This window comes from Suricata suricatta, chromosome 1, assembly GCF_006229205.1.
Source record: "Suricata suricatta isolate VVHF042 chromosome 1, meerkat_22Aug2017_6uvM2_HiC, whole genome shotgun sequence".
NCBI lineage: Eukaryota > Metazoa > Chordata > Mammalia > Carnivora > Herpestidae > Suricata > Suricata suricatta.
The window spans coordinates 148,749,185-148,774,021 of record NC_043700.1 but is presented as its reverse complement, the minus strand read 5'-3'; positions in this window follow the sequence as shown (position 1 = coordinate 148,774,021).

Below are 24,837 nucleotides of genomic sequence, written 5' to 3'. Positions count from 1 at the left end.
CTTTCCTCTCATCTCTGCCTCCATCCATTAAATCTTACAAGCTTAATACCACTCTCCAGCAAAATCAGATTCATAACCATAAAGTGAATCAGCATATAGTAATTAGGATCTGATGCAGTAAAGAAGTCTTTTAGAAAGCTGGTTGGTTAGATTTCCAAAGCTAGAATACTTTGGAAAATATATTTTGTTGAAATAAACAAAAGTAAAGCAATGTGAATGAAAGAGATATATTCTCCTCAAAAAATATAGACTACATTGTTAATGTTTCAAAATTGAGAAAATAAAATAATAGATACCACAAACCATTGATATGATTTAAACTATGGCTGGCAAAGAGAAAAATCGACCATGGCAAAAATAAGCCATCATTGTTACTATGTTCCGAACAATGTGATGAGAGAATATTTTATGTGGATTACTCCTTTGATTCCTTACAGAAACCATATTTTGCAAATTGATGGTGCGTAGTTCTTAAAGCATAGGTTCAATAAAAGGTTTTAGGTTGTAGTTCATTTGTTCGGTCATTTGTATATTTTTAGAAGTAATGTCTTATGACCTGGCCTAAAACTCACTCTGTAGAGCTCTTCCAAACATTTTATAAGCATCTAATTTCTGTGCCCAATATTTCCTGCTTTAACTACCTTCAGTTGTTTCTCTTTTCTGTGCTGAACTGGGTTGGTGTAATTGCTAAGCTATGCTTGGTCTTAGGAGGACAAAAGAGAAACCAAGGACCAGTTATATGGTCCAACTGAGAGCCAGTAGGGACATAGATGGTATGTCTGTCTTCTCAAGGATACTGAGAAATGATTTGAATTATGATATATTTTTTTCTTGTGCTAAATTTGTTTGTGGTGAATTGAGAGTATGAGGATTGATTTGGGAAAGAAAATTTTTAAAAAAAAGGAACTGAAGTTGGCTAAGTATTAATAATGAGTCTAACTGCACTTTTTCTTTGGATGACTGATGATTGATTTCAAGCCTAACTACCCCCTTTTCCATTTCTGCCCCAAATCTAGCTGATAAGAAAGCCCAGGTTCTTCCTCCTTTGGTGCCAGTGGGGAGTTTACTCCATGTAAGCCCCAGCCAGAGTGAGAGCCTGAACCCGAGCCCATGCACTAACCACCATAAGAAACAAGCCAATTTCATTTACCAGCTTTATTTAACCATTTTCAAATGAGCTTTAGAGCCAGCCCTGCTCTCTCTAGAAAATCGTATATGGTAATAAACCTCGTCACACCTTCTTGATGTTAGTGTGCGGTCATCAGTCTCAATGTGTGAACCATGTTTAAGGTAGGGCTCATAGGTCTTTTCTTGGCTAAGGCTTGCTAATTGGTTCTTCTTCCTGTTGACAAGTTTCCACTTTCAACCATTTGCTCTGGGCTGCACTGGCCAAGTTCTATTGAGCCTCTGTTACATGCTCAACCTACCTGAGTCAGAATTTTTGGTCATGAGTGAAAAACGACAGGATTATGAAAAAGGGACCCTTATTAAAGTGGCCTTGATTATAACTTTTGACCCAGACCTATTTTTGCATCTCAGATTAAATTATACATCTTAGTTTCAGCATAAATTGTGAAATGTGCATGTCTCAAGAAAAAAACACTCTTATCCATGACAGTTGATAGTGCATCAAATAGAATTGCTCCCCATTTTAAGGGTGCTCAGAGGGAAGACTGATACCCTGCAATGTATAGGCCTGTTGGGCAGTTGCTTTTGTGAAAAGCAGTTACCATGTCGTGTGTTGAAGTCACAGTCTCTAAAACAGATGTCTCACTAGACCCCTACAAGATGCCTTTGCTACAGTTTCTGCGTATGCCTCTGTTAAAACAAAAATCCTGATCTTCAGAGTCATAGGGGAAAACACACATAGTATACCCATGACAGAACAAACCTACCTCAAGCCTTGAGTCTTTTGGTGCAATAAAACAACCTCAGCCAGGAGACAGATTCTTGACCTCGAGAGTACTCACATGAAACCTTCAAGAGGATGAAACATAAAAAGTAGAGTACTGAGTAAATCCCTGACTTATGTCTGGAAATTTAAAAAATGAGCAAAGAAGACAAGACAAATAACACATGCATGAAATGAAATAAATGAAAAAACAGGGCAGGGGAACACAGTATTGAAGAGAAGTCCACAATTTAACTCAATAAGTTTGAGTTACTGGAAATCTCCAAAATTTACTCAAGAAATTTGTATAACAAAAAGATAAAAGAGAACGGATTGGTCTTTGTTTCTCAACATAATTTCGAATGATGCTAAATGTCATATAATTAAGATCAAGAATATCTGACACTTACTTGTTAGTCTGTTGTATATTAATAGAAAACTAGGGGATGGGGGCCCCTGGGTGGCTCAGTTGGTTGAGCGTCCGGCTTCAGCTCAGGTCATGGTCTCACGGCTCATGGGTTTGAGTCCTGCACCGGGCTCTGTGCTAACAGCTAGCTCAGAGCCTGGAGCCTGCTTAGGATCCTGTGTCTCCCTCTCTCTGACCCTCCCCTGTTCATGCTGTCTCTCTCTCTCTCTCTCTCTCTCAAATAAATAAAAAGCATTAAAATTTTTTAAAAAGAAAAAAAGAAAACTAGGAGATGAACTTCAATTTTGGTTCTCAAATACAGACCATGTCATCTCTGTTTTTTGATATCTGATTCCAGCATTTTACTTGGGAAAACAACAACAACAACAAACATATTCAGTTTGACTGTGGTTTTACATGTATGAGGTCATCTGTTCTTTTTTTAAAAAAATTTTAATATTTATTTATTTTTGAAAGAAAGAGATAGACACAGAGCACAAGGGAAGGAGGGGAAGACACAGAATCCAAAGCAGGTACCAGGCTCTAGCTGTTAGTACAGAGCCCGATGCATGGGCTTGAACCCATGAACCATGAGATCATGACCTGAGCCAAAGTTGGAAGCTTCACCAACTGAGCCACCCAGATGCCCCAAGGTCATTTGTTTTTATGAGAGAGAGCATGCTGGCAAGGCAGGGATCCATGAAGACTTCCAGAGTTTAACATCTGTTCTGTTACCCAAAATAGACATTGTTAGAGGTGGTTTGTGTCATCATTTTATAATAACATCTCTTGGGCAGTGGCTTAAAATCTAATGAAATATCAGAAACCAATGCGACTTAAGAAACACTCTGAATAGGAAAGAGAGAAAAACAAAATTGCTGATTCTACTAATAACTGTCAAGTAACTGAATCATTTCCTGTTTTCTTTCTCTAACATCAACTACAGAGATTTCTTGCTATGTCCAGCTGCTTCAAACTGTTCCTATTCCCACAGAGCTGACTACCTAGAATCATTTCATAGTCATGTTAGATCATTAACTATGACTGATTTCTGGTAATAGCTATGATATTTATAGTACATTACAATTTTTTACCACAATTACCTAGAGTAACATGATCCTGCCTAGGTAGCAGTATCAGCATCCCTTCCTAGACGATTTTTTTTTTTTTTTTTTTTTTTTTAGTTCTGGGCAGGACACAGACCTGTCTACCTCTTGATCTGAAGTGAGGTCTTTCATTCTAGAAGACTCTCCTCCATAGGGATTATAGATTATAGCATTGAAAAAAGTACTTTTTCTTTCTAATATCTCAAAACAGAATGTAGGGCACTTGGCAAACATTCCTAATTTCTCATCTAATTTCATCTTCTCTAGCCTTTTTTCCCATCAGTATTCACTGTGGTCGGAAGTACAACTGTACAAATCAAGTTCCAAGAAAGGATTTGGCTCTCCTATAATCCCGCAAGGCTAATAAACATTCCAAGTCATAAATGCTATTCAGCATTATAATCACATAGATACTCCAATGGAAAACTTTTTATCCATGGAAACTCAAAAGGTGAATAGTCAATAGTAGTGTTCAGTGAGGACCTGCACAGGGAAAGAATTACAGTCTGGCAATTAGTAGTAGCTGAATGTCTGATTTATTCATTCATCAAACTTTTTTTTTAAGAAGTTACTATGTACAAGATACTCTTCTAACTGCTAAGGATGCAACAGTGAGAGAGAAAAGCCCTGATGACATAGACTTAGGTGATGCTGCCCTATTAAGTCAGTCCAATCTTATAAGTTTAAAAGATTTATTTATAGTACAAGTGAAATCTTTATTGCAGTTTGACTAAGGCTCTGTTCTACATGTACTCACTCTGTGGCCAAGGCCACTGGTGTAGCCACTGTTGTTTCTGCCGGTCACAGAGGAAGAATAAAAGAGAACTATGAAGGACCTCATTTCAATGATCACATGCTCCAGAACAGAAATAATACATAGCATTATTGTTCTTACCTCATTAGCCAGGACCAGTCCCATGATCCCCACCAAACATAAAAGGGCAAGGAATTGTAATCCTCCCATGTATCCAGGAGATTAAGAGTTGGGTAAGCTTTGTGAGTAGCACATGGCTGGTGCTACCATGGGCATTGGCATACAATAAGAAAACGAATAGACAAAATATATAGATTATATAGATGTTATGGAGTAACATAAAACAGAAAAGTTGAATAGAAATTTTAGGTTCAGAGTTATAATTTTAAATAATAAATCAGGGAACAAGGTTATGAGCTTGGTAGAGGGGTAAGATTGAGGGTCAAGTGTAAGGAAGAGAATTCTCTGTAGAGATCTTAAGGTAAAGATCTATATTGTGTGTCCTTTGAACAGCAGGGGAGATAGGGTCACAAGAGGGGAGTGAGCTGGGAGAGTGTACAAAGAACTAATTGAAAATGGAACCACGAACCATATCGCTTTAAACGTTTGATTGGAAAAGTAAAATGATCTTTCCTAAATATATTAACAGTATCTTCCTGGGTGCTGTATTGCCAGCAGAGAATATGGTGGTGATAATCAGTGAGGAGGCATTCATCCAGGCAAAAGACACTATGGGCTTGAACCGTGTTGGTATCAGTAAAGCAAATGTGATTGCTGGATTCTAATTATATTTTGAAGATGGAACCAGGATAGTTTACTGATAAAAGTCTTTTAAAGTCTTCGCTTTGATTTCAAAGATTTTATTTGATTCAACATTTGGCAACCCCCTCACCTCATTTATAATCGATTTCCTTCTTACACACTCATCTCCAATCAGCCAGCATTTTTGCTCTCGGAACATAACAAATACCCTTCCAAGGTTTCTCCCCTATTTATTGTGTCTGGAACTATCTTTCCCCAAAATACTTGCAAAGATCCTCACTCACCTTATTCAGGTGTCTTCTCCAAAGTCATCTCGTTGAAAAGCCACTACTGAACACTCCATCTATATTTCCCCCACACCCATCTGCCCTTCTTTTTCAATTTAGTCCTCTTTATTTCCTTTGTGGCACTTATGGCCAACATTTTGAAATATCTTCATTTGGATATATTTATTTTTGTACTTCTTCCTCCCCACTAAACTTAAGAACTTATGAGGAGACAGAATTTTCTAACTGGCCCATACCCCTATCCCCAGTATGTGAAATAGTGTGCATTGAACGGAATAGGCACTCAAGATATATTGGTGTTGAGGGGTGCCTGGGTATCTCAGTCAGTTAAGCGTCCAACTTAAGTTTAGGTCATGATCTCATGACTTATGAGTTTGAGCCCCGCGTCAGGCTCCGTGTTAATAGCTTAGAGCCTGGAGCCTACTTCAGAATCTGTGTCTCCGTCTCTTTGCCCCTCCCCAGCTCACACTCTGTTTCTCTGTCTCTCTCTCAAAAATAAACATTAAAAAATTTATATAGATAGATAGATATGTGTATATATACACACACACACATATATATATAGGTGTTGAGTGAAAGAATAAAATGTAAAATACAGGTGGATAATACTAGAATCTTCTACAGGTACTCCACTTTTTTAAATTTAAGTAAGTTAAGTGGTAGTACGGTGTACTGCCAAAAACTAGAGATGTCATAATGCAGCCAGCACCATGAATGCAGAGGAGAAAGATTCAATTACTGATGCTGTTAATATCTTGACAAAAGCAACTGAGTTCTGCTGACATTCTGAAATAATTTATGGTGCTCAAATATTGTTGTCTTGAAAATAGAATAAGGGTAAAGATAACTCCACAGAATAAGGCCTTTAAAGAATGTTTACCTATTTCCTATACAGAAATGTGTACTTGGTCTGTGTTGTTAATTTCTAGAAGTGAGAAGTAAAAATTCCTCCAGAAAATAATCCTAGAAAGAAATTTAATGAACAAAATTTAAACCTATAGGACTTACTAATTGCAGACAATATCTGAAATAGAATTTAAGTCAAGGAATGACACTTTTTGTTGACCCAAACCTGTGCATTAAGTAGAATACTGAACATTATGGGCTGGTTTACCAAAAAGTTCCCCCCAGGGCTCTGACAGTTGCAGACTTATCAGCTTTGTAAGTATAGCCAGATAATTAAAAATATGGAGTCTGAGTGATTTGATCCTTTTTCCTATGCTAAAGAGAGAATTCAATTTCTAACTGACTTTTTTAAAGTATATCAGTTACTAAATAGTTTGTCACATGCTGAGAATGCTCTAAGTTTTAAAATGATCTTACATTTTAAGGGTGCCTGAGTGGCTAAGTTGGTTGAGCATCCAACTTTGTCTCAGGTCATGATCTCACAGTTTGTGGGTTCAAGCCCTGTATCGGGCTATGTGCTAACAGCTTGGAGCCTGAAGTCTGCTTTGCATTCTGTGTCTCCCTCTCTCTCTGTCCCTCCCCTGCTCACTCTCTGTCTCTCTATATCTCTCAAAAATAAATAAACATTAAAAATTTAAAAATAAAAAAATAAAATGATCTTACATTTTTATAAGTGCATTCTAAATTTCAATAAATTAGCTAAATGAAAAGTTATAAACTCTAGAGTGATCATGAGAACATTTTGGACACAACTATCTCAATATTGATATGGGATATAATTCCAGATGACAATGAAAAATAAATAATTTGGTTGATAGAAAAAGCAAATTTGACATCATGTGCTTTAAGAAGTTCAACATGGACCAGTGACTACCAAAATCAGAGCTATGTAACATTTAAATTGCCTTAACATTTTTATTACATCAAGTATGATGTTAAAATTCAACCTAGAAAATTAAACTTGATTTACCTTTATTTTAGAGACAAGATCCTAAGAAGTCAACATAAGAGCAAACAGTAGCAAGGAATGTATTTCCAGTTAGTGATTTAATGCACTTCATAGAGATACTGTCAAGGATGACAGGACTCAAATTGAACCTTCCCTGTATATAAATTATTGTGCTTGATTCCTTCAATACTCAGGATCCTAGGGTTTGTAACCCGATGAAATGGGCTGAAAACATATTAAAATATTTTTTAACATTTATTTATTTTTGAAAGAGACAGAGCACGAACAGGAGAGGGGCAGAAAGAGAAGGAGACACAGAATCCGAAGCAGGCTCCAGGTTCTGAGCAAGCTGTCAGCACAGAGCCAGATGTGGGGCCCAAACCCACCAATTATGTAATCATGACTTGAGCCAAAGTCAGATGCTCAGCCAACTAAGCCATTCAGTCGCCCCCAAAACATGTTATTAGAGAGGCTTAGGAATCAAGAAGATATGAGAAAAGTGGTGGTTCTTTTCCCTCTTTCCAAATAGTACTCATGGCCATAATGACCATGAACTAAATACATGGGAATTCTTTAGGTCTGAAGACGTTATGTGTCCTGTATTCAGTGATGTTTGTTATTACCTCAAGCTATCTGTATCTATACCTATCTCTGTATCTTGATCTATCTATGTATCTATGCCTCCATATGTTAGCTTCCGAGATACTTTATATTCTCTGTTTCCAATTTCAGAGAGATAGAGATTAATACCTTGCTCGAGGACATTAACTTGGTAATTGCTATCTTGTTTGAACCCACTTTGGTCGGTTTCACATATCCATAGTCTTTCTACTATACAACATAGCCTCTCAAAGAGTAGATTCATGTAAACTGAACAAGCGTTTTGAAGATACCTGCCTATAGATATCTTTGTTTCCCCTGGTTGTCATCTACAATCCAAGACCAACCTCCCGCCCCCCACAAAATACACACGAAAACATACATGCCACAAAATATACTTACGAAATATATAATTGCAAGTCTTTATTAAATGTTTTATTAAATGCTAAGAGTTAAATGTTAAAAATGCTATAAACTCATTGTATTTCCTATGGACTTTCAAGCATATGTATATCTTTATATTTGTGCCCATATTACTGATAAACAATTCTATAAACAATGTTAGTTCTAAGATCTATATTCAGTTGAACCCATGATTTATTGCATTTTGTTCAATAAGAACTGACAATATCTAAATACATTTGTGTTTCTTTCTTGTCCCTTGACATTGAAATTAGCTCGTATCACTTGGCATGTGTCTCCTTTCAAAATGAGAGCAGCACTTCAATTGCTATTTATTTGTGCCAAATCCTGGCTAAGCTATTTAATTCACATGGACCTAAAGAAATTGTAGCTGTGGGCTTTGTTTGTTCTCATTCCTGTAAATCACAGGACAGGACAGGTTTTAGGGCACGGTTTGAATCAGTCCCTCAGGTCTCCCTTAACAAATGGGTGTCACTCACAAACGCTGGCGATGATGACTTTCTGATTTCAATTGCACTTTTAGAGGGCTAGTAAAGTGACCTATGGTCTTTCTTGCAGTTGGTCCCAGGAAGATGGGAAATCGTAATTATAGTGTAATAAAGCACATGAGGACTCTATTTAAATGGCAGAATTTGCATTTAAATGGAAATTTCAAAATGAAAACATGTAAAAGCTTGATAGGTACAATATTTAGTATACAGCTCATGCCAGCAGTTAGGAGCACGCTTAATCACATGTCATGGGTGGATGTGCAGAGGTAGGCTTTTGTGCATGCCCGAAGGGCAGGGGTGGAGGATTTGAGTGAGACTATAAAGGAAAAGGTTAAATTAACCACAGATATGACACATTTTATCAAATTGAATTCATAAGCATATTTTAGTTTTTTAAGACTAAGGATTGAATTCTTTGGGGCCACTCCAAGGTTATGACCTGTAGCTAATGAAAATGACTAATTGATTAACACTTAGGGAATGTAATAGAATTTAACTCTGAACTGCTCGCAGTAATTCTACATTAATCCATTCATTGAATGTGTTTATTTATATCCTGGACAAGAAATTAAGGTATACTAAGTTTAAATATATATGATAATTTGAAGGTATTTTGAGATGGACAGGAAAATCTATCATCAAAGTGATTTCCTTTTTTTTTAATAAAGGAGACATGAGCATACTTTTGCATATCTTTGTTATAAAAAGGCAAATGAACTCACTTCAGTGTAATACAGCAAATAATGTAATGAAAGAGAAATGATGTTTAAAAATAATGTTAATTTGAATGTTCCCTCTTTTGCTTAGGGAGCAATTTTATTGAATAGCTCAACCAGTGTTGTCTATGTAAAAAGTATTATTAGAGGTATGTTTTCGAAGATTCCCAACTTATAAAAAGTTTTAGCAGAATGATGGTTACTGCCCAATTATTTAATAAATAATTACAAATCAACTTTCTAGTCACAAGACAAGATAAAAATGTATACCATTGTTTTCAAATCTTGACACATTAAAATCCTATCTTTTGGAAGTTGAATAAATAAAATACACCAGGTAGCTTCTTTTGTAAGCTTTTCATATTTAAAGGCAAACATCAGTTATCTATTAAGAAACAAAGTTTGAGATCATCATCTAAAAACTTTTCCTAAAATATATTTTCCATGGAAAACAGTTAAATCAGTTTGGTAATTAATACATATGAGAGTATTTCATGCCCCTTCCTTTTCTGTTCTTTGTATTTAATAATAAAAACACAATGCTAGTGTTATCATAGTCAGACTTACCTTATTTTTTGTCTTTTCTCTCCCATACCTGTTTCCAGCATGTTGAACTCTTAGGAAGAAAAGACAGCAAGCATATGGATGAATTTCTTTTGTATAAATATGCCTGTGGACTCATAACTTTACTGATTTCATAAGTTATAAAAATGTTTTTAAAGTCCATACTTGTGATCTAGTAGACTTACCAGACTTAGAGTGTACCTAATTATAGAATAAAAGCTTTTATAAATATAACAGTATCCACGGCAGTGGTACAAACATTCTGATGAGCCTTAGTTTAATATTTCTTAGATGATTTCAGTTTTTTCCATGAATAATAAGCATGATTTTTCATAGGATTTGAACTTCACTTTTGAAAAAGCTGTAGGGATTATCGAATACCTGAAGGTATGGCTCTCAAGCTTCAGTGACCTTCAGTGATGTTGAGCATGATCCTTTCGATCTACAATTATGTCTTCTAATTTTTATGCCATTTGTTAAATTGGGCTTAGTGTGGTGCTCTGGTTCTAATGGTGATGGAAGTTAATGAAAAATAAAGAGAGGAGGGCTCTGAAACTTCCATTCATGTATTTATTCATTCAGCAATTATTTAGTGAACACTTACATGCTCCAGGTGCTATTTTAGTTACTGGACATACAGTGATATATAAAATTACAAAGACCTTGTACTCATAAAATGTGTACAGCATAATGCTAAGTAATAAAAACAAGTCAATGTATTTTGAGACACAAAAAGATGATGATACCATGTGAGGGAAGCGCTATTTTATATGATTGTGTAGTACCCAAATAAACACAAAGAGTTAACTGTGCTAGAAGGCAACATTTGTGTGGACAGCATATAGACCAATTTACTTGGTATTTTAGGCAGTACCACTCCCAGGTCGAGTACAATTTACTTTGAGTAGAATCTTTTATTTCTTTATTTCTTTATTTGTTTATTTATTTTATTTTATTTATTTTTGGATCTCTCATTCATATTGTGTCTGGCTACTTTAGGTCCCTTTAAGTTATACTCAGATATCCTCACCCAGTAATTGCAATAATGTCCATCTGGGTTTTGTCCAATTGCCTGAAACCTCTGATGGTGAAAATGGACAATAATGAATTCGTTTTTTCCAGATAAACTGACCTTAATAAGTTGGCTGGCAAATGTGTTATCACTCTCAAGGAATATAATTACATTAATCAATTAAATAATCAAAGATACATCTTTGGAGAGGGATAATCTCTGTAAAGTATGGCAACTTTAATGAGCTACCTAGATTTCATTCCCTTTCATGTTTTTACCTTGTTACCTGCTGACAGAAACATTTGCCTTGATGCACACCCCCTATTACTTAGAAGCATTCTAATTATGTTCCTAAGTTTCTAAGTCCTATCCCTGATTACTAGTTTGGCAGTTGGTGTTATCTACACCATTGCTTTGTCACACTTATTGACCATATATCTACCTGAATGTCTGAAAATTTATTGAAACTTGTTTATTTAAAAAATGTTGATGATATGCAAACTATATGGCAGGCTCTGTACTTGGCTCAGTGATGAAATATTCCATTTGCCTTCTGCAGCAGTAATGATCTTGCTATTATTCTTCACTGAAACAATCTATTAAAAAATCCCACAAGGAAAATTCCTTATTCATTAAATTTCCAAGCATTTAAATATACATAATTTTGAGCACCTACTATGGGAGTCACCTTTTCAACATCTGAGGATACAAGGATGAAGATGTTAATTTATTTTTTCATCCATTTGTTTGTGGTCCAGATTTTAATGAGCCCATTGTATCATCTTAGTAAGTCTGACTTTTATTTGGCAAATCATGGGGACTCACCAAAGGTTTTCTGGCGGTGGTGGGAAATAATGTTTTGCTTTGCAATTCAGAAAAATACAATGAAGTGCCGAATAAATTGGAATTAGTAAAGACTGAGCCAGAGAAAGTAGTTAGTATGCCATGGCAATGATACAGGAAGAGATGAGGATGCTGTGAGTTTAGATAATGGCATTTGGGCAGAGGAGAAGTGAGAGTATTTGCAAGATACTAAAGAAATAAAAAATGTGTGGTCTTATTTCTTCCTTTTGATCTTCTAAGTTTAAACATAATTATTTCCATCTACTCTCATGCATATTTATATTAAGAACAGAAATGAACTCCTCCAATTGAGAATATTAATTGATTCTCTTACTGTTACATGGAATCTAATAGCATGAAATAAAGAGAAGTAATTTAAGAAAAAGTTTATCATCAAACTATTTATAGTGGTCATCTTAGGTACATTGTTTTCATATTTTCATATTGTTTTAAAGTTTTTAAGAGCTGTTCAAAGTTTCATTAATAACTTTTATCCACATAATAAGGGACATTGGGGTTTTTTTTTCTGTTGTGGATAAAAATGATCATTTCTTTGATGAGGACTTCATTTACTCCACCAGACAAGATTAGTCACGCTGATATATTTTCCAATAACATCTTGTATAATCCTATGTCAAAATGTTCATACTTGATTGAATAAATTGCCTAATATCCTTCTTTTTCGCTGAAAGCAAGATATGTGAATTTAAAAACTGTTCAAGATATTCTTGAATCTCCAATACCTACTATGTTCATGGCAGAATAGATTCTAGAAATATATTTTTGGAATAAATGGAGGAATACAAAGGAAATTATATTGTACATGTAATTTTCTCCATACTACTAAAACTTTTATCAAAACTAAAGATACTTTTTGGATGAAATTTAATTATTTAAGGTCAATGAAGATAGTGCTGTGAGTATAAGTGAGAAATATACATCAGGTTATCTGGTAACTAGTTAGTAATAAAAATCTGCGCAGTCTGAAGTTCTTAAGATTTTCATGTAACATAACCTTATACTCCCAGGATTATGAACTTAAATCAGGATATGATGACAACTTGGAGCAAATATTAATAAAAATGAAATAAGATTGGATTTTGACATGACAAATGTATATTCTTTTTCTACATTAATATCACACCCTTCACTATGGTTTTTTATATTATGGGTGTTATACAGGTGATACTGCTGGATAGGTGTAATTAGAAGAAAGTCCTAGGTCAGAGAAAGGAAATACTGAAAACATATTTTCCACAGGCTCAAACTCAATCATTTTAGGGGGAAAATCTAATTTCAAAGCATAAGTAACACTAGTAGTAAAGTTCTTCATATTTAAAAAAGTTTTAAAAATTGAGAAAAAAGGCATGCTCATTAAAATGTAATTAATATTAAAATGTAATTTGGGCCCTTCTCTTGCTTTTATATTAGTAATACAGAATGTGTATATAGTAACATACATTTGTCATAAACAAATCTGTTGTTGTTTAAGAATTGATTGCGTAAATATTCCTGATTTTGAATGATTTTAAAACAAGATTTCAATGATATTTTCAACCATTTATACAGAATTGTAGTCATATACAGTTGTGCTTCTTAATAAACATATTTCCAACTATATACTTCTACATCATTGAGTTGTGAAAGGCACAGAAAAGGACAAGGACATTTATTTTAGAATTTTAAAAAATCTTCCATTTTAACTCTGTACTCTATTTTCTCAATGGCTAATGATTTCAGTTTCATGAATCATTGATTATGTTCATACCACAATTGTGTTTATTGATTGGTATATTTATATTTGCTAAGTCACCATATTTGTTCTTATTTGTATTATGCTAATGTATTATGCAGTCTACCTTGATTTTTTTGGTCATTGGTAGTTGTTTCATACCTATGGACTGATAAGTATTCACTTGAGTATTGTAAGAGCATTACTATATTTTTAATAGACTGAAGTATAACAGTATATAATAGTATATACCTAAAATTTGAAAATAGAGTAATATTTTTCATGCCTACACTAATACCATAAGCTAAGCTCAAAATGGAGTATTGTGAATTATTCCAATCAATATGGAATAATTGACATATGACTAATATTTCTGCTAGAAACAATGGGAAGGGAAACCAAAACCCCCCAGTAATCCCAAGGCTTTGGAATCAGGAAGTAAAGGACAATGATACCTCGTATATGGAAACAAATAAGGTGAGCTGACAATTGTGACAGCCAATTATTTTTAAACTATGTTGCAGAGAGGAGAAACCCAGATGTTGCCGGAGAGTCTACTTCACAGTAAGAGATGAAGCTAAGAGTTTAGAGAAATCAGTGAAACCACAATTAGCAGGCCCTAGTATCTGAGAAGAAAGGATTGCTCATTTAGCTCTGAAAATCTTCAAAGGATATTCTTTAAGTAATTACTGAGTAGTAATTAGCCCATGAGTGTGAGGGAAACGATCCAGGATTGGGTGGTATGAGGATTTGTGGGAACAATATCTGAAGCTCCCATAGGTTGGGAATATTTCCTATTCCTACCAGGCAGAGGCTAAACCCTTAGAATCTACAGAGAAACAAGTATCATACTCAGAAGGATTGTGCCCAATAGTTGAGAAATTAGACATAGAATAAATCTTGCTTTTGATCTAGTTAATAACAACAGCAAAGTAAAGAGTTAACAAAAGGAACAAACTGTTTATAAGCAAATTAAATGGCTCCTATCACACAGCTGAAGAATTTTTGTATGAATACAGAAATATCCAGCAGCCGAGGTAAACTTTGTGATGCTTGTCATCTAATTAAAAATGGCCAAGCATGTGAGGAAGCTAAAAAATACAACCGATTATGAGACTAAAATCAATTAATCAAATTGACACAAATTATACAAATGATAAAATAAGCACAAAAGAAGATTAAAAACAGATACATCTGATCCTTGAACAATATCTACCATGCAGGCAAAAATCTATGTGTAACTTTAGACTCACCCCAGACTCAACTACTAACTGCCTGCTGTTGACTAGAAGTCTTTACAATAGTATAAGTGGTCAAGTAACACAAATGTTGGATGTTATATCTATTACACGCTGTATTGTTATAACAAAATAAGCTAGAGAAAAATTTTATTAAGAAAATCATAAGGAAGAGAAAATACATTGATAATACCATATTGTATTTACGGAAAAAAATCCACATATAAGTGGACCCATGCCTTTCAAACCCATGTTTTTCAAAGATCAACTGTACAACTGTTTCTTACAGTTTTACAAAGGTAGAGGAAAAATTAAGGATGTAAATTAGAGACATGGAAACTATAAAAAAGACCCAAAGAAAACTTCTAAAGATGAAAACTACAGTGACTGAGATAAAACTACACTAGATAGGATTAATAACTTATTCGTTTCTATAGTAGGAAAGATTAGTGAATGTAAGAGAAGGTAATCAAAATGATACAAAATAAAAGATACTAAAAGGACTAAAGAATGACTAAAAAATGATCAAATAAACATGAAAACTACAGAGCATAACTGAGATGTGGGACACATATATTAGCAGTTTAACATGTATGTAAATTTCCTCAGAGGGTCAGTGAAAGAAGAAACTTTTGAAGAAATAAGATCCAAAATCTTCCAGAGTTGAAGATAATTACAAACCAAGCAAATTAAAGAACACTAATTACAAACACTAATCATAAGAAACAGGAAGAAAACTCCTTTAAATTGCAGAAAATCTGTGATAAAGGGAAAAATCCTGAAGCAACCTGGGGAGGGAAGGGGGTGGTCACACACTAAAGAATGACAGCAGACTTCTTGAAAATAATGCAAGCCAGAAGACGGTGAGGAATATCTTTATGGTAAAGAAAGGAGTGAAAACAAAGCAAAACAAAACAAAGCAAAACAACTATTAGTGTACATTTTATTCTCTGGAGAGAATACCTTTCAAAAATAAAGGGGAAATACAGACTATTTAAGACATACAAAAGCAGAAAGAATTGAAAGGATCCATCACTAGCAGACATGCATTTCAAGGAAAATAGTCTTTAAAATAGAAGGAAAATGATACTAAATGGAAATCTGGATTTGTACAAAGAAAAGAAGAGAAGCAGCAATAGTGACTATGTAGGTATATTTAAAAGACATTAAAAAATTTAAAAAATTTTGATGTTTATTTTTGAGAGACAGAGTTTTGAGAGACAGAGCATGAGGAGGAGAGGGGCAGAGAAAGAGACACACACACAGAATCCAAAACAGGCTCCAGGCTCTGAGCTGTCAACACAGAGCCTGATGTGGGGCTTGAACCCACAAACCGTGAGATCATGACCTGAGCTGAAGTCAGCCACTTAACTGACTGAGCCACCCAGGCGCCCCAAAACACATTAAAATATATTAAATCTCTTTAAAAGTTAATGTATTGTTTAAAGTAAAGGTCACAACAATGCATTGTGAGTCTTCTGTCAAGGTCAGAGAGTAAGTAGTCTTTGAGGAACACTTTTGGTCTCTGTTGCATATTTTTTTCTTTTGTATTGTTTAAAACCTTTTTATTAAATGTTTATTTTGATTCCAGTTAATTAACATACAGTGTTATATTAGTTTCACATGTACAATATAGTAATTCAACTCTTCCATCCATCACCCTGTGCTCATCCCAAGTGCATTCCTTAATCCCCTTCATCTATTTAAAACCTTTTAAAGGGTGAGAAACAGCTTTTTTTGTTTGTTTTTTGTTCTAAGACTATTATAACAGGCTATGGGTAGAATTTGGTAGAAAAAGAAATTCTACAAAGAACAGATAGGACAGATAGAAAACAAACAGCAAGATGATGTATATAAGGTAAATTATAATAATTTAAATGGTCTAAACACCCTAATTAAAAGACAGGGATTGCCAGATGGGATTAAAAGTGCAAGGCACAATGTTATGTTGTGTGTAAGATACTTTATAGATGCAAAACAAATAGATCAAAATAATAGAAAAAAACATACCATGCTAACACTAATCAAATGAAAACTGAAATAGTTAATTGATTCTAGAGAAAAGACAATAACATGTGATAAAGAGGATCATTTCATAACAATAATGGAGTCAATTCATCAAGAAGACCTAATAATCATAAACATGTATGCACCTAATACTAGAGTTTAAACATACATGTACCAAAATTTTATAAAACTACAAAGAAAAATAGGTAAAATCACAATTGTAGTTCAGAATAAGCAGATAATTTTAGTAAGATGTCCAGAATACCATGTGAGTTCAAAACTATTTTGTGACTGGAAAATGAGTAGTGCAACTATAGTAGTTTCTTAGGGCTGCCACACCGAAGGGCCACAGATGTGGCTTTAAGCCACAGAAATTTATGGCCTCACGGTCCTGGAGGCTGGAAGTCCAAAGCCCAGGTGTTGTCACTACCATGTCGTCTCTGAAGCCTCTGAGGGAGAGTCTTTCTTTGTCCTTTTCTAGTTTCTGGTGGTGGTCCTCAATTCTTGGCATTCTTTGTTGCAGTTACGTTATTAGGGTCTCTGCCTCTGTCATCACATGACATTTCCCCAGTGTGTCTGTCTCTCCATTTCTTATAAGGATACTAGTCATATGGGAAGAAGGACTCATCTGACTCAAGTTTGGCCTCATATTAATTAATTACCTCTGCAGTGACTTGAGTTCTAAAGAAGGTCATGTTCTGAGATACTGGAGGCTAGGACTTTAACATATTTTTTTGGGAGATACAGTTCATCCCTATAACAGCAAAATTTTTAAAAATTTGTTGATTTATTAAAAAAAATTTTTTTTAATGTTTATTTATTTTTGAGAGAGAGAAACAGAGCATGAGCAGTCATGGGCCAGAGAGAGAAGGAATCACAGAATCTGAAGCAGGCTCCAGGCATTGAGCAGTAAGCACAGATCCAGATGCAGCCTCAGACTCAGGAGCCATGAGTTCATGACCTGAGCTGAAGTCAGATGCTCAACCCACTGAGCCACCCAGGTGCCCCTAAACTATCTTTAATGTAGGGTACACATTTAGGACAAACCAAATTTCAATTCCATAAATAATTGTTAAATATGACAGAAAGTGAGAAGAGCTAAAAGCAATTCCAAGTTTAAAACCTGAGTTGCTAGGTAACTATAGAACCATTAGCCAAAAGAGGGAATAAGATAGATAATGTATTTTGATTTGGATTTGAGAAAATAGTGGGCCACTGATTTTCCTCCTGCATGAAAAGAAAGAGGGGAGGGGTGCCTGGGTGGCTCACTCCATGTCTGGCTTCGGCTCAGGTTATGATCTCGGCTCAGGTCATGATCTGGCGGTTCCTGGGTTCAAGCCCCAAGTCAGGCTCTAGGCTGACAGCCAGCTCAGAGCCTAGAGCCTGTCTTCAGATTCTGTGTCTCCCTCTATCTCTGACCCTCCCCTGCTCACACTGTCTCTCTCTCTCAAAAATAAATAAAAATTAAATATTTTTTTAAAAGAGGGGAGAAAGAAATTGACTTAAAATCTTTTAAGGTTATTCACATCTGCAGCTTCCTTTCTTAAGGGAAGCAAAGCCCCAGTCTTTTCTACATGAAGTCACTCTTTCACACAGTATACTAGATATCATAATGGGTCAGGGACATTCTAGTCCTTTGTATAGATGTGACAGATGAAGTTACAGGATGTTATACAATGCACAGAATAATTTGTTAAAATGTAGAGTACTATGTTCATAACCTTGGTGGATGCTGCATATACTTAAGGCTCCAGAGGAGGAAACGTGTGTTGTGCAATGAGAGAGAAAGAGTAACCATAATCACAGGAGGAGAGACTGACTTGAATAGTGACATGGACATCAACATTGGGAATATAGATTATCAAGATGAGCTGTTGCCTTAACAACTCTTAGAGATAGGTAAAAGATGAAAACAAAAGATGAACAAACAATAAAACTTGAAAAGTTTTCATTTGATTTACCAAAAATAATGATCATGAAGAAAGTAATTTCAATAAATTGTTAAGAGTGAAAACAAGATGATTAGGAAGTAAAGAGAAAAATTAGACTTTGAGCTTAATATTATATCATTTTGTAGTCCAAAGAGACTATATTAACATGGAGGGCAGGCAAGGGGAGGTGGTGTTTTGCTTTCAATAAGGGAACAGTCCTTACAAAATAGATCAGGTGAAAAGATGGGACCTAAATGAATAATAAGGCTGACAATATAAGCGAGAGATGAGATCCCATACTGGATGGTTGGATAGCTGCAAAAATCATATACCCCTGGCCCATTCTGTCATCTTTTCCTTCTGTCATGAATCCTTTCCACTTACTCCATTGCAATTTATCCAATCATTTATTCAGTGATGGAGATGCAAATATCCTATAAGCCCAGGATGCTTTGGTGTTCTGTAATCGTGCAGTAATACAGTATTATCAGGTTCAAATGGTTAATATAATTATAAGAAATAGTATTAACTTTGGGAAGGTTTCAAAAATCTTGCCTTTTAGTTTCTAATCTATTTTTATCCTTTTAGAATTGATATATATTATCCATTATTCAAAATAAGTTATATTAACTTGATCAATCTTTAATTTTTGGTGATTTTTACTTAAATATCATTATAGCTGCCATTTAATGAGTGTTTATTGTTTTCAATTAATTTAATTAATTTATTTTTAAATTTACATCCAAGTTAATTAGCGTATAGTGCATTAATGATTTCAGGAGTAGGTTCCAGTGATTCATCCCCTATGTATAACACCCAGTGCTCATCCCAACAACTGTCTTCCTTAACGCCCCTTACCCATTTAGCCCATCCCCCACCCGCAACCCCTCCAGCAACCCTGTTTGTTCTCTATATTTAAGAGTCTCTTGAGTTTTGTCCCCCTCCTTGTTTTTATATTATTTTTGCTTCCCTTTCCTTAGGGTCATCCATTTTGTGTCTTAAATTCCATGTATGAGTGAAGTCATATGATATTTGTTTTTTTCTGACTGGCTAATTTCACATAGCATAGCACCCTCCGGTTCCATCCACCTAGTTGCAAATGGCAAGATTTCATTCTTTTTGATTGCCGAGTAGTACTCCATTGTATATATACACTACTTCTTCTTTATTCATTCATCTATCGATGGATGTTTAGGGTCTTTCCATACTTTGGCTATTGTTGATAGAAATGCTATACACATCAGGGTGCGTGTGCCTCTTTGAAACAGCACACCTGTATTCCTCAGATAAATATCTAGTAGTGCAATTACTGGATCACAGGGTAGTTCTATTTTTAATTTTTTGAGGAATTTCCATGCTGTTTTCCAGAGTAACTGCACCAGTTTGCATTCCACCAGTGGTGAAAAAGAAATCGTCTTTCTATGCATCTTTGCCAACATCTGTTGTTGCCTGAGTTGTTAATTATAGCCATTCTGACTGGTGTGGTGTTTACCTTTTCTAGGCAAATATTGACTCATGTGGTCATCACAGTGACTATGCTAGCTAGACTCATTGCCATTCCCCATATTTGAGGAAACTGATGTATGGAAAAGTTAGCTTATTTTCCCAAGGTGACTGTTTTTTGTTTTTGTTCTTGTTTTTTTTTAAAGGGAGGTTTGGTATAGGAGCTAAGCAGTCTTATTCCTAGAGTCTTCACTCATATTTGCTACAGTATGCTGCCCAACAGTAGGACTCAATTTATATATCTTTAGTTTACAGGTTTCCAAGAAAGAGTTCTGGAGTAATACTTCCTCCTCTTTATTGTCTATGAATTTGCAACATAGAGAATTTACAAGAGCATAACATAAATGAACTAAATATGAAGTGTGAGAGGGAAAGTGTGTTTTTGTGCCTCTTCACCCCTCCAGTGAACTTCAAGTTCAGGCATTAATTCCAGAAATAAAAATTGCATCACACTTTAATATTCTCAGGTAACTGAAGTATGAACTATCTGAAATAGTCAAGATATTACAAGAGAGACTTATAAAGGACATGCCAGCCAATTCCTGACATATATAATGTTAGAGACCTTAGTACAACTATGTCTCAGCAGTAGCTGAAAGGTTAATGGAATTGGGATTTGTGTAGACATGACTGATTTTCCTCCTGCAGGAAGGAAAGGAGGGGGAAAGAAGCTGATTTGGACAAAGACCTTTAAGGTCATTCACATCTGCATCTTCCTTTCTTAAGGGCAGCAAAGCACCAATCTCTTCTGCACTAAATCACTCTAATCTCTTAGAGGAATCCAGAGCTTGTCAGAGAAAACATTGTTCATCCAAGAATAAGCTAAGAGACTAGATAAAATAGTCACTGAGAAGAGCAAAACCAACACTTTGAATCAAACAAGTCTGAGTAGCGTTTCTGTTGTTAAGTCAGTGTCTTCCTGGTGGAAAACCATAGACGGATGATATTCAGAGTATGCTTGTGTAATCATGCTCAGATAAAATGTAGTTAAAACTTGGTTGTAGAGTGTCAAGATGACATTCTAAATCAGTTTGCTACTATGAAAAGTTACTTCTTTTTCCCTTATACACTGAAGAAACAGTGTTTTTTTAAGCTTTGCTTTAAGATCTTTGTTCTATTTTTTTTGGCTCTTTGTTGAAGTGTAGCTCTTCCCTAGTGGTTTGGCAAGTCCTTTTATGTGGCAATGTGACCTCAGCTTTCAAATCTAATTAAGCCAGATTTCAAACCATTCAGCACTATTCAAAAAACAAACAGAAATAGCAACAACAACAACAACCTCTTTTAGGATTACATGCATATGAAGCATAGGGAATTATTTTAATACATTCTCCTAATGGCTGATTTTATTGTCTTTAAAACTTAAAGATTAACTGTGCAAAGGAAGAAAAAGGTTGAGAATCAGTAAGATGGTGTTCCGTTTTTGTACTGTCATGATATCTAAGGTCCTTTTATTTACAAACATTTTAAAGTCTTGTAAGTGTTCCTTCTATTTTATCACTCGTCAACTTTGTTAATTTATCACTGTGCATATATAAAATCTCACCTCTTAGGAACAGGTTTGCTAAAAGTAATCTCTGTACTTACATCACTAAAATATATTACCTATGATGAATGAGGATAATTTCCTTACAGACTGAAATAAAATAAGTGGATATTGATATCGAGTGCCATCTTGATTGCAGTGTCTTTTGCCAAAGATACTTAAGATAATAAAATAAACCAGAACTGTAGGCCTGCAATTATGTCCTGAATTTTGACTTATAGTCTCCACCTGAGACCTCCTCCTTACCTTTCTGTAAAGAATGAAAAATAGAGACAGAAAATATTGATTCTTTATTCCTGTTGCAGTTAATATTTGCTAAGAAGACCATATTTATTTAATGCATTCATGCTAGAAAAGGAAAAAGCAGAAAAATAAATGTATACCATTGACATGAATGTCAATGCAGTCTGGATCTGTAAAGTCAGACACAGCTGAACTAGTGAGCATGAGATAAAGGCACATGAATGACAGAGACTGTGGAACTTACATCGCCCAACCTCTTAGTTAAAGCCAAAGAAACTGAGATGTACATAAGTGAGGTACCTGGCCAGTGTTGTAAACCAGTGTTTGCAAAGGGCTGGACACTGTTGCAGATGTTATGAGCCATACAATTACTGTTGCAACTACTCAACTCTGCTGTTGTAGCACAGAAGCAGCCATGGAGATTATAAAACTAAAGAGAGTAGATCTTTCCAAAAAACTTTATAGCTAGTGAACCATATTTGGCCCATGGGCCATAGTTTTTCTCTATTCCAAACTATTATTCTATTGTTAAAATAAGGGACAAATACTCAGAAGTTAATTCTAAGAGTTGTGTCTATTCTGAGACATTGCTCTTTTTTTTTAATTTTTTAATGTTTGTTTATTTTGAGAGAGAGAGAGCGCGCGCATGCACAAACAAGCAGGGGAAGGTCAGAGAGAGAGAGGAAGACACAGAATCTGAAGCAGGCTCCAGACACTGAGCTGTCAGCATAGAGTCTGACGCAGGGCTAAACCCATGAACTGTGGGATCATGACTTGGACCAAAGTTAGGTGCTTAACCAACTAAGCTACCCAGTTGCCCCAGAGACATTGCTCCTTTAACTTGAGTTTGTACTAGACATTAGTATGTTGAAAAAGGGATTCTTTCAAAGAATAATCCTAAAGATGATAACATTTTTACTGGTATGTAGGTAACAATAAAACTTATTTGATATGCAGAGATCTGATATTAGGAAAGATAATAAAGTAATTTTGAAAGATTATTAGATTTGTTAACCAGTAAGAGATTCTATAAGCTGCATTCCAACTTGATGTGTGTGATTCCAGTTGATGCCTCAAAGTAGTACCTTTATATTTTCAGAGTCACTAATAAAAGATGCTAATTGCAAGAGTTAATTCAGTGAACTTCACTGAAGTTTTCCTGTACAATGGGAGCAATAATAGTTCGCTGTCTCTAGAGACACTATACCTTGAGACACAATAGACTTGAATGTACTAGGCCAAGTTTTTGGAGACATTATTTGCTTGCTTTTCTTTCTAGATATAAACAATTATACATTTGTTCTCAATTATGATTCATTTCTAGTTATGACCAATAAAAAGTTTAACACAAGCACAGACTACTGAAAGTTCAAGTAATACATAATATTTTATGCTATCAATTATGACTCCCCTCTACTTAAAAGCTATTTAATGAGTGGTAAATAATTGTCACAATCATATGGATCTCCTCTTTAATATTGAAAATAAAATATATTATGCAATGTCACATTCATCTGTGACAAAACTGTTATTTTTCATTAAATTTTATATATGCATGTAGAGTATCATGTCATCTGGGAAAAGTGAAAGTTTGACTTCTTCTTTGCCAATTTGGATGCCTTTTATTTCCTTTTGTTGTCTGATTGCTGATGATGGGACTTCCAGCACTATGTTAAACAACAGTGGTGAGAGTGGGCACCCCTGTCGTGTTCCTGATCTCAGGGGGAAAGCTCTCAGTTTTTCCCCATTGAGGATAATATTGGCTGTGGGCTTTTCATAAACTGCTTTTATAACGTTTAGGTAAGTCCTTCTATTCTGAATTTCTAAAGGGTTTTTATTAAGAAAGGGTGCTGTACTTTGTCAGATGCTTTTTCTGCATCTATCCACAGGATCATATGGTTTTTATCCTTTCTTCTATTAATGTGATGTATCACGTTGGTGGATTTGCAAATACTGAACCAGCCCTGTAACCCAGGAATGAATCCCACTTGATCGTGATGGATAATTCTTTTTATATGCTGTTGAATTCGATTTGCCAGTATCTTGTGGATATTTTTGCATCTGTATTCATTAAGGATATTGGTCTGTAGTTCTCTTTTTTTGCTGGGTCTCTGTCTGGTTTGGGTATCAAGGTGATGCTGGTTTTGTAGAATGAGTTTGGAAGTTTTCCTTCTATTTCTATATTTTGGAATAGTTTGTGAAAAATGGGTATGAGCTCTGCTTTAAATGTCTGGAATAATTCCTCTGGGAAGTCATCTGGCCCTGAGCTCTTATTCATTGGGAAATTTTTGATAATGGATTCAGTTTCTTCACTGGTTATCAGTCTATTCATGCTTTCTATCTCTTCAGGTTTGAATTTTGGTAGTGTATGTGCATTTAGGAATTTCTCTGTTTCTTCTAGGTTGTCCAGTTTCTTGGCATATGATTTTTCATAGTAATCTCTAATGACTGCTTATATTTCTAAGGGATCGGTTGTAATAGATCCATTTTAATTTATGATTTTTGTCTATCTGGTTGCTCTCTCTTTTCTTTCTAAGGAGCCTGGCTAGAGGTTTATCGATTTTGTTTATTTTTTCAAAGAACCAACTCTTGGTTTAATTGATCAGCTTCACTGTGTTTTTGGACACCAGAAGCCTTCCGGAACTGATCAATGAATTCACTAAAGTTGCAGGGTACAAAATCAATGTACAGAAATCAGTTGCATTCCTATACACCAATAATGAAGCAGCAGAAAGAGAAATCAAGAAACTGATTCCATTCACGATTGCACAAAAAATCATAAAATACCTAGAAGTAAACCTAACCAAGGATGTAAAAGACCTATATGATGAAAACTATAGAAAACTTATGAAGGAAGTTGAAGACACCAAGAAATGGAAAAATATTCCCTGTTCATGGATCGGAAGAATAAATGTGAAAATGTCATTACT